The following is a 15349-nucleotide window of genomic DNA, read 5'->3' as shown; positions in this document are numbered from 1 at the left end:
GAGTATAAAAGAGGAAGGAAGTAATGGGAGAGGGGGATCGAGAAATTAAGAGAAAAAGATTGTAGCAATCAACAATTGCATTTGTAACTAAATTTGAGAGAAATATATGAGAACAGATCTCCTCAGACTTTGTCGATGACGATTTTCTTCAGTATAAACTTGTCTATCTTCATTCTCTTGTCATTTGAATTCACTTTAGTGGTTGTCTGATTCATTAAGTCCCAGTTTTCCAACACACTCTAGAAATTCATTGTTTTGGGCTTAAGTCCATCCACTTTTTGGGTTAGGAACTCAAATCTGGTCCTTACAACAGACATTAGACATACACAAAATGTAGAATAAACATTTTTTTTTGAATAAATAGTAATACTTTATTAATAAAGTGATGTACTATATTTATATTAACCCATTCATGTGTATACTAATTGATATTTTAATAAAGGAAAACAACGCATATTCATTATATTTCCGTTTTCTTCCGCTTATGAATTAAATGATTTTTAATTAATAGTTACATAGATACCAATTATAACTTACGGTAAATATATGTTATTATATAATCATCCCTAATATAAAAGAAAAAAAAATGTTTTACTAATATTGTCGAAATTATTTTCATAATTAATAATTCACCTAAATAATATTATTGATATTTGAGTCCCACTTGTAAGTAAGATCTCGTAAGATATTTTCATGATATACCTTCTTGCCAAACAAATACTAGATTGATCAAAATTAGCTGAGCTCCCAAGTCCCAAACAGTTTACTAGTTTAGCTCCCAATAGTTGCCAATGTAAGTGTGACAAAGAGTTGGGGCTTAATTTGATTTTGGTCTCAAGTCTTAATCTTTACGAGGGATTTTTTTTTTATTAATAAAGTTTTTTGAAATAACCAGTGGTGGACGAAAATGATTTTATGACACTTCCAAAAGACAATCCTTATTTAAGAATTCCAGTAAGTATTTTAATCATATTGCTTAGAAAGAAAAGCCAGATTCAGATTTAAGTCAAAGTTAAAATATTTTGTTTCCTTTTTAGGAGATTCTCCTAGAGGAGAAACCCCTCCAAAAATAGGCGTATGCCACTATTTGCGCCTAACACACGGTATTCTTTAGTAAAAGGCGAAAGAACAGTTCGCTCTGTGCTCATCGCGTGGCTGCCTATTTTGCTGAAACGATCGGTTGATCTACTTATTGTAGCTATCTACACAACTGTAATGTATCTATTCCGTGTGGGACAAGAAGTCTAACCACATATAAAGAACGCGGCTCAATGTGTTGCCCTTAATTCTCTTCCAATCGGACAATTATTGTTCAGTTGTGTCCGTCACAAGTTTGGAGCCAATTAAATAATTTGTGCTTTCAAAGCAATAACTCTTTGGTGGTGGGGAAGTTGTATTGACCCTCAGCGCTAGAGATTACAGTGCTGAAAATTAAGATTGTAGCTGTGCATGATGCCAGATGGGCGTTTACAACAGCGCACCGTGCATTGTGACAAAAATGGGGCAAGAAACAAGAGTGAATGTCAACTCAAAAAAGTACTAATATGATAGCTTACACAGTATGTGATACATCCCAAATTTATAGAAATAATTCTTAGGAAAACTAAACATAATAACCAAGCCTAATAATATATCCCCCCATTTCCTAAGCCTTGAAACCTGTTTATTCTAAAACTATGAAGAGTTTTAACCCAAGCCACTTGAATAGATAAGAGATGTTGATTTTCCCATGAATATTTTAGACTTCCTCTTGGACTACTTGTTGCTAAGAGTTTTATCAGTACTGCTAATGTACCTGCATAAGGCTACCTGAGTTTGAAAAGAATTAGTTGAGCTAACCTTGCTTCAATCTCTTTCAATGTCAGCATAGCTTCTTTGAATAATCCACTACTTAGCAACCCAAATCCTTTTGAACTAACAATGTATATAGTTTCTTGTACGTGGATGAAATGGAGGATTAATGAATTGCAGGCAGGAATTTTGATGGGCATGAAGATGAGAGCACTAGGATTCATCGATGAATAGTCTACAAAACAAGAATGAGTAATGCTAAATCCACAACAATTTCACAATAATTTTATAACAAATATTAGATGGAAACCTGTTTTTTGTTCTAATCTGAACCCATCACCAACATCACTTTTTTACCGATTATAACAACTTGCTACATATAATTTGTTATGAAAATATAGTGGACGTAACATTTGTCAAACAATAATAAACCTATTTATTAGGTTAGAGACTAACCGGTGCGGTTGGTTGAAGACACTCTAATAGTTAAATTAATGAAGAGAATTATAAAATAAGTTCAGTAAAATCACAGAGTGAAGATAGTGGAACTTTTACCTTTCTCTTAGGTTTTCTAAAAAGCCAAAGTTAAATGAATAAGCTCCCAATTGTTTTTCAAAATCAATCTCCAACCCACAGAATTAGAGAGAATACCAATTTCCTTCACCCAAAAGCCATTCCCAATGTAATTCCCTTATCCATCAAACAACCCTGAGTCATAGGAATACATTCTATCACCCTCGCTCTAGGTATTGCCACCCTAATACTCAGGTGTTCATTCACTAAGGAGAAAATCTAAAGACACAAAAATTTTGACACTTGTTGATTTGGCCAATTGTTAGTGGTAGGTTAAAAAAATAACATCATTGGTTTAGATAAGAACTAATAAAATTATGTTAATTCAACTATTGTGAAAAAAGTTGTGAAAGTTTTTGTGTATGTAATTGTTCTTCACTAAATCAATTACCTATCATTCCTAAAGACCCTTATCTGAAGTTTCTTTATCCACATTAGATCTCTCCATTGGCAAGTCTACTTTTTTTTTTTTAATAAACAAAACTTCCATTAAACTATACACTAGAAACAGAGGCATCTCCCTTACAAGTAGCCTCGATAGAAGGGGGGGGGGGGGAGATTACCTTTAATGAAACAGAAATCTAAACAGGAATTCAAGGCCAATTTAGCTACAACATGAGCAACTGAATTGCCTGATCTCCGAACCCAACTAAACTCAACTGACTCAAAAGCATTAACTAAACAACGGATATTACTAATAGTGTTGCAAGAGAGCCAAACCGGGGTAGCATCAGCACTTGTCAAGGCATCAATACAATTATTTGCACTCTTTCAAAAATTACGTTTTTCCATCCCTCCTTGATCGCTAGTTGCATAGCCCAATGAAGGGCCTCAGCTTTAGCTTGTGCCGGGGGGCAGGCAAGATGAATATTTCCCCACAAAAACAGTACCTCTCCCAGTTGGTCCCTAGCAACTACTACAAAAGTTGATCTATAGTTGTTTAAAGCAGCATCCACATTGAGCTTGACCCAACCTTGCAGTGGTGGGTTCCATTTGTAGGTAACATGCTCCTTGGCCGTACTCATATCAGGAGTGAAAGCCTTGACAATCTCGAGGAATCTTGAGTGAATATTTCGTTTAGCATTAAAGACATCAACATTGACATTACAGAACTGCTTGAGATTTCTAGACCTCTATATTTCATCAATGACTAAGCCATGTTAAGGGACACGGTCCACTGGTCTTATACCGAAATTGGGGAAGCAGGTGGCTCCATGATAAGCTTAGTGATGTCTGCCGATGTGTTGATAGAAGCTAGGTCAACACTTTCTGAGAATTTGGCTTTCCACAGCTTCAACCAGAAAGCTTGGGGTTGAGAATCTCTTTCGGGACTTGTGAAGGCAACCTTATGGACAGATTTGACAGAAAATCTTCCTTTTGAATCTAGAATCCATATAAGCCTATCTTGCTTTGGATTATAAGGGATAAGGATGGAGAGGATAGCATTTGCATCAGCTGGGGTGAAAAGTACGTTTACCCATCCTCTGATCCATGATCTGGTTGAAGAATCAATGAGATCGGAGGTCTTGATTGCAATCTGTTTGTACTCATCCACTCTCGGTTGTGGTTTAAAGTTTTCAATCCCAGGCACCCACGAATCAGTCCACACATCAATAGACCTCCCATCACCCATGAGGAAACATACCCCTTTCATGTAGGGGAACTTGCCTTCAAAGGTTCTGCAGTAATCCAACCATTGCCGACTTTGTATTTTGTTCTAAGCACCTCTATACATATGCTTCTTACCTGAAGTTAACATCCAGGCCAGTTTAGCTAGGAGTGCGGAATTCATCTCTTTCACCTTTTTAAAACCAAGTCCCCCTTGTTTTTTGGGCTAACACAACTTGTCCCATGTAGTCTAAGCAATGAATCTGCTATTTCTTTCCTTGGGTTTCCACTAAAATCTCCTCAAGTGAGCATCCATCATGCTACAATTTTTGGCTGGCACATTGAACGCCGATAAAATGTAGTTGGGGATGGCTTGGGTGATTGAATTAATGAGCATGCATCTGCCAGCCCATGAGAGGCAGCTACTTCTCCAACCTACCAACTTAGATTCCAACTTTTCTTCAAGAAATTTGAAGTCTTTTGAGGGGAATCTGGACAGGAACAATGGTGCACCCAAGTATATAGCATCTTTTTTGAGTTTTTTCATATGGAGATGTTGTTTGATTGATCTTCTGATACTAGCTGAGGTGTGTTTAGAGAAAAAAGAGTCATGATTTCATTCTGTTGATAAAGTCCTAGTTTACTCTGTCATAGGCTTTTTGGAGGTCCAACTTGATAGCCATAAAGCCATTTTTTACTTTTCTCGTCTTAAAACTATAAAGAAGTTCATGAACCACCGCTTGGTTTTCTGCTATCCACCTCCTTGGAATGAATGCCGATTGGCATGGGGAGATAATTTTGTGTAATAGAGGTTTGAGCTTTGCAACAAGAAATTTGGATATGATCTTATACACCAAATTGCAAAGACTTATGGGACAAAAATTGTTGACAGAGGAAGGATTAGGAATTTTAGGAATCAGGACTATGAGGGAGCTATTTACCTCACTAGGCATACTGGCATCAATAAAGAAGGAAGTGACTACTTGAACAATTGTTTTGCCAACCATGGACCAGAACTCTTTGTAGAACAAGGCAGGGAAACCATCTAGATTGGGTGCTTTTAAGTCCTGCATCTGAAACATAGTTGCCTTTATCTCTTCAGGTGAAGGGATTCTGCTCAAGTCCATATTCTCTTCCTCAGACACGCATGGAGGCATGAGGTTGTCCAGGTGCAAGAGACCGAATCTGGGTCTCCAACTACTTCTGATTTTCAAGCTTCTACTACTCTCGATTTTCAAACCCCTATTATTTATAGCCAACTAAGAGTTTTAAACAAAGACTTTGTTATTGATATGGTAGCTTTATTTGATGAGTTTAAATTTGCAAAAAAAGCAAAGAAAAAAGAAAATCCTATCACACTACTTTTGAACAGAAAGAAAAAGACCATGTTAAAAGAAAATGGAAAGAAAAAATGCATGAATTGCATAAACATATATTTTTTTTTTTTATTTCATTGAAAACTATTATGTTTCAAAAAATATTTCAAAAAACAATTTGAATATGGTAAAAAAATAAATTTTGTTAAAGAAGATAAAACTGTTGTTCGTTCTAGTCATCTGCCCCTTGGTACGTTTATTATTAATTGTAAAGGGACTGAGATAAAGGCCTCCCCTTTTAAAATTGCTAAAATAATTGATGTTAACACCTCTATTTCTACTCAAACAAAAAAGATTATTGAACAAAACAATTTTGTTACAGCAAATGCTGACAATTTTGCTGACCTACGATGAATAGTAAAAAAGTCAATTTTATTATTCACTATTCACTGTTTAAATAGTGTTTTATTTTGCCTATAAAAGGGGGATCTCCCTTTTCAAGTTGGGATATCACTCAATTTTCCTAGTTTCAAATTTCATATAGTTTCCAGATTGCTTCCTAAGCTTGTAACATTTTTCCATTCTAGTTCAAAGCCTTGTATCTACTATTATCTCTTGTAAGTGTTTTAATCTATTATTGAAACATTATTTGTTAAAATACCAATTGCTTTTACTATACCTTTTTTTTTTTTTTTAGTTTTCTTATTTTCAGCATTTTACTTCAAGTATTATACTTTAAATATCTTAATCTATTGTGCACTTCCTCCCCCTTATGGAGAATATATATATATATATATATAAAAAAAAAAAAAAAAAGAAATCAACCCAATAAATTGAATTGGTAGGTTAAATGCACACCTCTAAATAGTGAAATATCTTGGAAAACAAGTAATGGCGGCTTTTTTTTTTTTTTTCTTTTGCGATGCTGAAAAAAAAATTGTTTTTAAAAACACTTTCTAAAAACTAGAAAAGGAGATATGTTTGGGGTCATGTCATGAGCCGTAGAATGTAATTATGTACAAATTTTTAACGTAAACATCAGTTGGGCCTTAATCATTAGATGCCCTTCCTGACAGCTGAAAAGTCCAAACCTTTCTCAGAATTTGGGCTCAGAATGTATTCGTGTCTTGTTTCTATAGCCGAAGAAGAGTTGCTGATTTTTCTAGCTGTCACTTCCCTTTTCACTTAAGCATGCATTAGAGATCCATGATCATCCATGCCCCACCACTGCTGCGATTTCAACATCATTCTAATTATTGCAGCATCGAAATTCTATTTCTACCACCCTCAGCGAGAGAGAGGAGATCAGCAGACATTTTGTTTTGGCTTGAATTATTTCCCAGCCTTTTGGTGCTCTCTATAGTTTTCATTGTAATTATTATTATCTGAGCTTGCGATATGTGGTCTACAAAATTAGACATATTATTTCAACTTTATTAAAACTAATTCCTAAAATATTAAAATAAATTAAACTAACATATTCAAACTATTGTTGGAGATGATTTGCGACAAGTGCAAAAAATGTAAGAATAGTCCAAATCTCCCATTGGATTCTTTAAAAGTGATTTTGTGTGTGTGTGTGTGTGTGTGTGTGGGGAGAGTATCAACCCTAAAATTCCAATATTTAATGAATAAGGCTAAATAGTGCTTTGACAAGGGAGAAATCAAAATACTGATAACAAAAATGCTAAAAAATGCATAAAAACAACCCAGGTCCAAAATTCCACAGTCAACCAAAAGAGGAAATTGAGAGAGGTCGTAAGAAAGAGAGGGAAGGTTCCTCTATACCAATATTTTTACCCCAAAGTTTCAAATTTGTGAGAATCATTGCTAGATAAATGAACTTTTGCTTTAAAGTTTTAGCTATATGGGGAAAATGTAGTTGGCCTGATTATGGGCTTTTATATTGAGTTTTGGGTGCTCTTAGTGACTGGTTTTTAGGTTAAAAGATAAGGCTATGGACCTCCACTTTGCTAAATTGATGTTTAGTTTAGTTTGGATAAAAGGGTTGGCTTTCTTTTTGCATACTTTTGGAAATAAAGTGGCTAACTCTATTAGCTATTGTAGGCTTTTGGTAGCTACATTTGGTGCCTACAATAGGCTACCTAATTAGTTTAGGGTCAACTGTGTGTTTTTTTGGTGGAAAAGAAAATATGTCAGTAAATTTGGGCAATTGACAACAAGAGCAGGAAACCCAAATGATATTGACAACAAGAGCATGAAACCTCATTTGCGGTGAAAATTTTAGGTACAAGACCTCTTCCATAAGCCTAAGGTGATACCAGCGTTCCTTGCGCACTTGGTAGCATGCTTGAGTTGGGCTCACATGCAAAAGATCCGAAAAGAACCAACTCATATTCTACAAACCGCATTTCCTCAATTTCTCCAATATGTTACATGAGTTTGGGTTGAAACTTTTACTAACAATATATAAGTATATAACAAAAGCCAACTTGAGCTTAAAAAAAAAATTAGAATCCAACCCAACCCATCAATCTACAAAAAAAAAATCAACGCAATGCATCGAATTGATAGGTTAAATGCACACCTCTATATAGTGGAATATCCTAAAAAATATAAACAAGTAATATTGGCGGAAAACTTTTTTTTTTTTTTTTTCCTGATCCTGAAAAAAAATTTAGTTTTTAAAAACACTTTCTAAAAACTAGAAAAGGTGATATGTTTCGGGTTACATCTTGACATGTAGAATGTATTATGTATAAGTTTTAACGGAAACATCAGTTGGGCCTTAAGGTTGTATCATTAGATGCCCTTCCTTACAGCTGAAAAGTCCAAACCTTAATTCTCAGAATTTGGGCTCATATATAAAGTAAGAGAGGAGGGGAAGCCCAAATTGCAAGCTCTTTAATGCGCTCTGTTTTTGTTTTGGGGCCCAAACCTGACAGAATTAATGCCCATAACAACTCACGTACTACTTCTACAATTTCATTGACTTCTGCGAATTACAATAACTAAAGGCATATGTAGTGTTTCATGAAAAAGGCATCATCATTCACTAGTACTATGAAAAAGTACCACAAATTAATGTTGAGCGTCGCATATAATTAATCCTACCACTGCAGAAACTGCACCATGCGAGTTGAACTATATTCTTCCTCATCAATTAACAATGAATTGATTAATTATTCAGATTATCAAATCCATCAATTAATTATATTTAGTATTTTTTTTTTTTTGAAAAAGAAGGAAATTCAAACGTTTTTAAATATCAGACTATTCTCTTAAGTGTATACAATTCCCTAATTTCATATATACCGGGTTATTACATGAAGGAATCTCCTTAAGAGTAACTACAAGATGCTAACAATTGATGTTTCGAATACACGATTTCATGAGGCCTTAGAAAATACTTAGCCAATAAATTCCATTAATTATATTCATGATGGATGTTGAATATTAGTTTTGATATACTATGTTGAATATGCTAAAATAAACGGAAACATAAATTAGAGAATACAAGAGCACAAAAATTACGTGGTTCAGTCTGACAGCTTACTTGCACAAAGGAAACCCATAAAAGCTATATCTTAATTATATGAGTGTAGTACAAATTCTGTGTCACAATGAATTTAATATAAGTATATTGGAGGCTAAACCCTAAACTAACCATACCCTAACCATGATTAATTGATTTGTGTTACAAATAAGAGACTTAATTTGCATACAAAGTAAGATTGGGCTTGGGCTTACTCTAAAAATAAGAGACTTGTGAAACAGAAAAAATCAACTAGGTATACCCAAGTACGCAAGCTGATACCCAAGTATCTTTTTGGTACGGGTGCATGCATGGACGGTTTTATTTTGTGTGTTGCTTTTAGGGTTTGTGAAAGGGGTCAGACCTCGTGAGAATCAAATCAATGCTTTATTCGAGTCCATAGCGGAGGACCAATGGTGGCACTGAGTCACTGACATCCATTGTGCCGCTAGGTGCCAAAGTATCTTCATAATTCATTAATCGTTACTTTAAAACTTAAAAAAAGAGAATATGCCTCAAAACCCCAGCATATAAGTCGGGAAATAAACAAAAATAAGACTATACCCTTTCTCCAAAGTTGAATCAGCTTTGTTAAATTTTATTCTTGGTGAGACATATGGAAGAACATTGGTTATTAGCTCACTCAGCTCCATAAAAAGTTTGGGGGGGGGGGGGGGGTGGGGGGGTGGGTGTGTTTCTTAAAGACTTTGTCTTTTCAGGTTTCTAGTAATTAGAACAATGACTATGCCTTAGAACCCGGCATAAATTCAAAGGGGACCTAAAAAAAAAAAAGGAGACTGATCCTTCATCATAAGCTAAGCTTTAGAAAAAGAAAAAGAAAAAGAAAAAGAAAAAGAAAATTTAAGGTGAGACATAATATTTGAGAACATTAGTTATTACTCTTCCAGTTTATTACACGAGGTTTTTTAGCCACTTTTTGTCAAGAGTCTGGAAAATAGAATAGCTTCTAAAGTGGATAAGCGCTTTATTTTGTGCTCACCAAATATAAGATGTAACACTTTGAAATGAGACTAATGATTTTTAATCAAAAGCTAGTTTACTTAAACCTAGACCTAAACCTAATAGACCCAAACACTATATATATATATATATATATAAACATGAGACACACCAGACTAGAGTAGCTAGGGTATATACTATATATAGAGTCACTCACCCCGCGAGACTTGAACAACAGCGCTTTTTGTATCATGAGAGAGAGAGAGAGAGAGAGCATGGACCATCATCCTTGTCTGTCCCATAGATTCTCTTCGTTTCTAATAAACCAGAAGCAAAAAGTGATTCTTTTACCACTTCACTAGCTTTGAATTCATCCCTAGATCCAAATGAAATCTATCATGGTCCCTATATATATTTAATAAGCAGGCACGTCAATTTTTCTGATTTTGTATAGGTAGGTTTGTTATTCTAGAAAACTGCACTTTCTAGACAATATATTTAATGACTTAAACATGCTAATATATAGTTATCAAGTCAAATTTGTTTTCGGCGTGAACATTTTTTTTTCTTGCTTCCCCAAGTGTTTTCTGTGTTAACCCAATAATAAAACTAAAAAGTTAGCCAAGAATATTGAGAATAAAAATTTGTGACAGATAATCAAATGTACCTACCTAATGCATGCATAGATGCAATTCTTTTTCCTATTAAAATTAAGAACTTTTGATATGATAGCCACTCTACAAATATAAGTAATTGTAGAGTTGGGAAGAAGGGGCTAGGATTCAGGGAATTAAGTGTAATAAAGTGAAAGTTTTATTCTTTGAGCTAAGAAATTGATATTTGATTGTTTCTACCTAAATCCTCTTATCTTTTTCTTTGCTTTGATATTGTTTGTCGTTGAAATTTCTTCTTAAAAGGCTTTTTTTTTTTTTTTTTTTAAATACATTGGATCTAAGTTCTCACCACATTAGAAGGAGATTGTTTCTCTCTCAACTTTAACATATCAAAAATCATCAGTAAAGAAAAATATTTTGGTAATCCAGCATGTAAGCACTTCCTCAACGCCTGAATTCTCCAGTTTGAAGCTTGCCATTTATACAAATGGAATTGCATGTAGAAGACTAAAATCTTTCTATTGGCATTCAAACTCTCATGCAATAGTTCCACAGTTTCTAACATCAAACGCACACAACTAGATTTTCGTTTTACTCAAATATTTTTCACTTTGTTATGTTTAGAACATTCATCTCTCATATAAAACCTTGGTGCCATCTCAACTTATCTAACTTTTAGTTGAGAGTTTTTGCTAAAATGTGTTAAAATATAATTATACTTTAAAAAAGTGAAGAAGAAAAAAAGTGAAAAAAATGAGATTTTAAAAAGCCGTACATAAAAATTAAAAGTTAAAAGTTAACGCTAAACTTTGTTATGTTTAGAACATTCATCTCTCATATAAAACCTTGATGTCATCTCAACTTATTTAACTTTTAATTGAAAAGTTTTTGTTGAAAGTGTGTTAAAGTATACTTGTACTTTAAAAAAGTAAAAAAATAAAAATAAATCTTAAAAAGTTGTACATATAAATTAAAAACTAAAAGTTAACGCTAAACTTTGTTATGTTTAGAACATTCATCTCTCATATAAAACCTTGATACCATCTCAACTTATCTAACTTTTGGTTGAAAAGTTTTTGTTAAAAATGTGTTAAAATATATACTTACACTTTAAAAGAGTGAAAAAAAAAAAATTAATAAAAGTTAACACTAAAAGCTGATGTCAAATCATCCACAATTATTTAATTCGAAACTAGGCATCAAACCACATTCAATCGCTTCGAACAAGTAAAACGTGAAATACTCTTAAAGCAACACACATGTTTATGTTCTATGTTCTTTTGAATCCTAGTATGTTTATGTTCAAAGAAAAGAAAAAAAGCAGGAGCAAAAAGAACAAAAATGGCATATATAGCGGCACCCTCATCATTCCTACAAAAAAAAAAAAAAAGAGAGAGAATAAGTTAGATATAATTATTAATTAACATAATGTGTAGCCAACTTTAACAATCATGCTCAGTTTCTTTAAGTTTTAATAGAGATTTTAAATTTGAAAAGTCAGGACAACCGTTCATAGTATCAAAAGGATTTGTTTTAATCCACTCAAAGATTTATTGTTTTCTTGGCATTGCAAATTTTTATTTTTATTGTGAAATGTATTTAAATATGTCATTTTACTTGACGAGGAAGCTTTCCATTTGTTGGTACTCTAGGTATTTCATTTTTTTTTTTTTCAAAAAAAAAGAATTTGGCCCTAAGATGGTTGAAGGTTGATAATAATAATAATAATAATAATCATCATCATAATCTAGGTTTGGTCTGTGCACACTTCATGCATGCAAAATTTCAATATGCTATAAGATTAATAACTATCTCATCTATATAAAATATTTAAATTTTAAGGGTTTAATAATTAAAAAAAATAGCATTGAAGACAAGTTTATGAGCTGAATAACATTCAATTTGCACAAAATTAAACATATATTTTAAGAAAATAGAAAGCACGTACTCTAATAATAAGATTTTCAAAATATTAATATAATAAATAATTATTAAATAATTTCTTACTAAAGTTGATAAAATGATATGAATTATATATAGTATAGACAAGAAGTACCCAGCATTTCAGAGTCTTAGACACTTCTACTCTAGATAAAGTTTCCAGTGAAATAATTTTAACTTGTAGCATATATGCTAATCAAATTTATAATGATAATTCCCCTTTGTCATTAGCTGTATTGGGCTTTATGTATATAAACGAAAGGAAGAAATAACAATACTGATATGATTGTGTTATAAAAAAATAAAATAACAAAACTACGATTTTGAGTATTGAGATAAAAGTTCTATATAAAATATTTGTGGGCAAAAAATATTCATCACTCACAATTAACCACTTCAATATTTAGACACAATCTTTTTGCTTCCATAGGTCTAGAAGTGACAATCTCACATACATCTTAGGAAAATATTGGTCCCACCATGCATAGAAAATTAGAAATTAATGCACGGTATTCATTGTAATGGTAGAACAAAGGATAGCAATGTTAAGCAAAAAAGCAAAGGAGCTAGTAGGCTTAAGACAGTAACTAAGGAACTTCCATGCTCTTCCTTAATGCCTGGGTGGGCGGTGGTTCTTTTCAATACATACCCCAATGCCACCTCAAAGGGTATTGAAATGGAGCGGAAAATGGGGTATGTCTTTAGTTTTACTCAAGAAACAAACATTTTCTTTCCCTTATTATCAGAAGAAGATTTTAGTGAACCTCTAAATCTCTAAATATGTTCACGTATTCCCTTAATTAGAAATTTATCACATATTATATCGGTGAGATTCCCTTTACGCAAAGGTGGTGTCCAACTTTGATATACTATTTCTTTTTCTTTTTTTAATATTAATAAGTGTACTTTCACTTTCTCCTAATCCACATTTCCAATGATAATAAAATATAATTATGAGATCTTTCCAAATAATCCCACGGTAATTAATTAAGGAGCTTCCATGTTCTTCCTTAATATCCCCGAAAGGGACCTGGGGGAAGGGGTGTTCTTTTCCACTCTATACGCACCCCAATGTCACCTCAAATGGTTGTGAAATTGATTTTAAAATTGGGTATGTCTTTAGTTTTACTCAAGAAACAAACATTTTTTTACCTTATTATCAACAATAATAATTTAGTGAACCCTTGAACCTCTAAATATGATCACATATTCCCATATAAATTTATCACATATTATATCGGTAAGATTCCCTTTAAGCAAAGGTAGTCACTTTGATAAATTTACTATTTTCTTTTAAAAAAATAAAAAAATTGATAAGTGCACGTTCACTTTCTCTTAATTAATCCACATTTCCAATGATAATAATATAGTTATGTGATCTTTCCAAATAATCACATTATTGGATTTTGAAAACCCCACAAATCTATCGACAAACTAGACATAAACATATCATTAATAAAAGATTTTTCAACAAATACAAAAGGTTTAACAAATAAAGTACTATGACTTAGCCTTATACAAGAAAAGAAACTTGGTTGAAAAAAATAAAAAACAGAAGCTTGGCAAATGGCGAAACCTAGATCATACACAAATAGCTCATCAAGCATGGGTCATTATGTATACAATTGACTACTAAAACGTATGGTTTTCAGACTTGGACCGTTTAACAAACCGAAAAAGGAAGAAGGTCAAGGTTTTTATAGTCGGACCGAGGTTCAACTGAGGTTGAACCGTGATAATGTCATAATTAATTTAATAATAATAAAATACAAATAAAAGTATTAAAATGGCAAATTTTTACTAAAAGTATGTCTAAAAAAATTAAATAACTTTCAAATGAATTTTCACCATTTTTATAAGGTTAATAGAAAATAATAAAGCATAAACAAGTGTCAAAAAATTGTGTTTAGTAATCTTTCAAATAAAAAAATTATCTAAAATAAAATCATTTTCAGCATAAATTAATAAATTGTATATTCACATGTAAAAGGTATGGTTCTTGAACCTCTAATAAAATGATCAAATAATAATAGATTGAGATGGGTAATATAATAAATTGGAAAACTATAGTCGAAATTGTAAATAAATAATATATTAAAACCAAAATGCCAAAACAAAGGAGCATCGCCTATTGGTTATTGCATCAGTATTTCACTTACTGATCCCTGGTTCTATCCCTCACCTACAGCTATTAGGGATTTTTTATATTTAAAATGATTGAACATATTTAAAATGATTGAACCGTAAATTCCACTTAAAACAAAAAAAACAAAAAAACTGGATTTTTATCTGGTTCAAGGTTACCTAGGTTGGACCAGCCAGTCTGATCCGGGTCTGACAACCTTGCTAAAAAGAAAGGCATATGAGACAGCTGTCACTGGCAATTATGCATAGGTCTTCTATATTGTGCATTCTATATTATCCGATGCTATGAATTTCATTGGATATACAATCAATTAAAACATTAAAGATTCTTAATATAATTATCATGTGGCCATTAGTTCATCCACATGCATGATTCTTTTAGAATATATTTATGCATAATATAATTATCATGTGGCCATTAGTCCTAGGTTTCATGGTCACTGTTTAATGAAAGATTAAAAGATTTAGAGTTAATTGGCTGAGAATTGAGAGGGATGTGTCCCAATGACCCAGCTCTAATTAAAGCGTGCAACCCCTTATTCCATGGGACCACGTCCTCTGCATCACTAATGGTGCAGTTAGATGCTTTTTAAGCAATAAAATTGTCACAAAATTCGTTCAAATTAGTGTCCCAACTCCCAAATAAACTAACTACATATGTATGTATGGACCAAAGCTGGGACCAGTTGGATCAGGTCCACATATAACTTATATAACCAAACAGCGTGGTTCCCAAGGTAATGTTTAATATCTGTATTCTAACCTGTTATCATATAAATAAATATATATATATATATATATGTTAATAATTTTATTTGAATTAATGGGATAAACTAAAGCTAGAATGATTCAGCCTTACATTGAGGATATCAATATGTAAATGTGCAAAAGGTGACGTATGTATG

General features: G+C 32.7%; 1 non-coding gene across 1 annotated transcript; it reads right to left on the bottom strand.

The window, feature by feature from the left end:
• Window positions 1-1040: 1040 nt before the first annotated feature.
• On the bottom strand, window positions 1041-1157 carry LOC112018462 (U5 spliceosomal RNA). Its single transcript, XR_002883606.1, has one exon. It is a non-coding gene; the product is annotated as a U5 spliceosomal RNA (small nuclear RNA).
• Window positions 1158-15349: the final 14192 nt, after the last annotated feature.

Source organism: Quercus suber, unplaced genomic scaffold (genome assembly GCF_002906115.3).
Source record: "Quercus suber isolate HL8 unplaced genomic scaffold, Cork oak 2.0 scaffold_527, whole genome shotgun sequence".
NCBI lineage: Eukaryota > Viridiplantae > Streptophyta > Magnoliopsida > Fagales > Fagaceae > Quercus > Quercus suber.
Note: the sequence above shows the minus strand (reverse complement) of the source record. Positions and strands in the feature narration are given on the sequence as shown.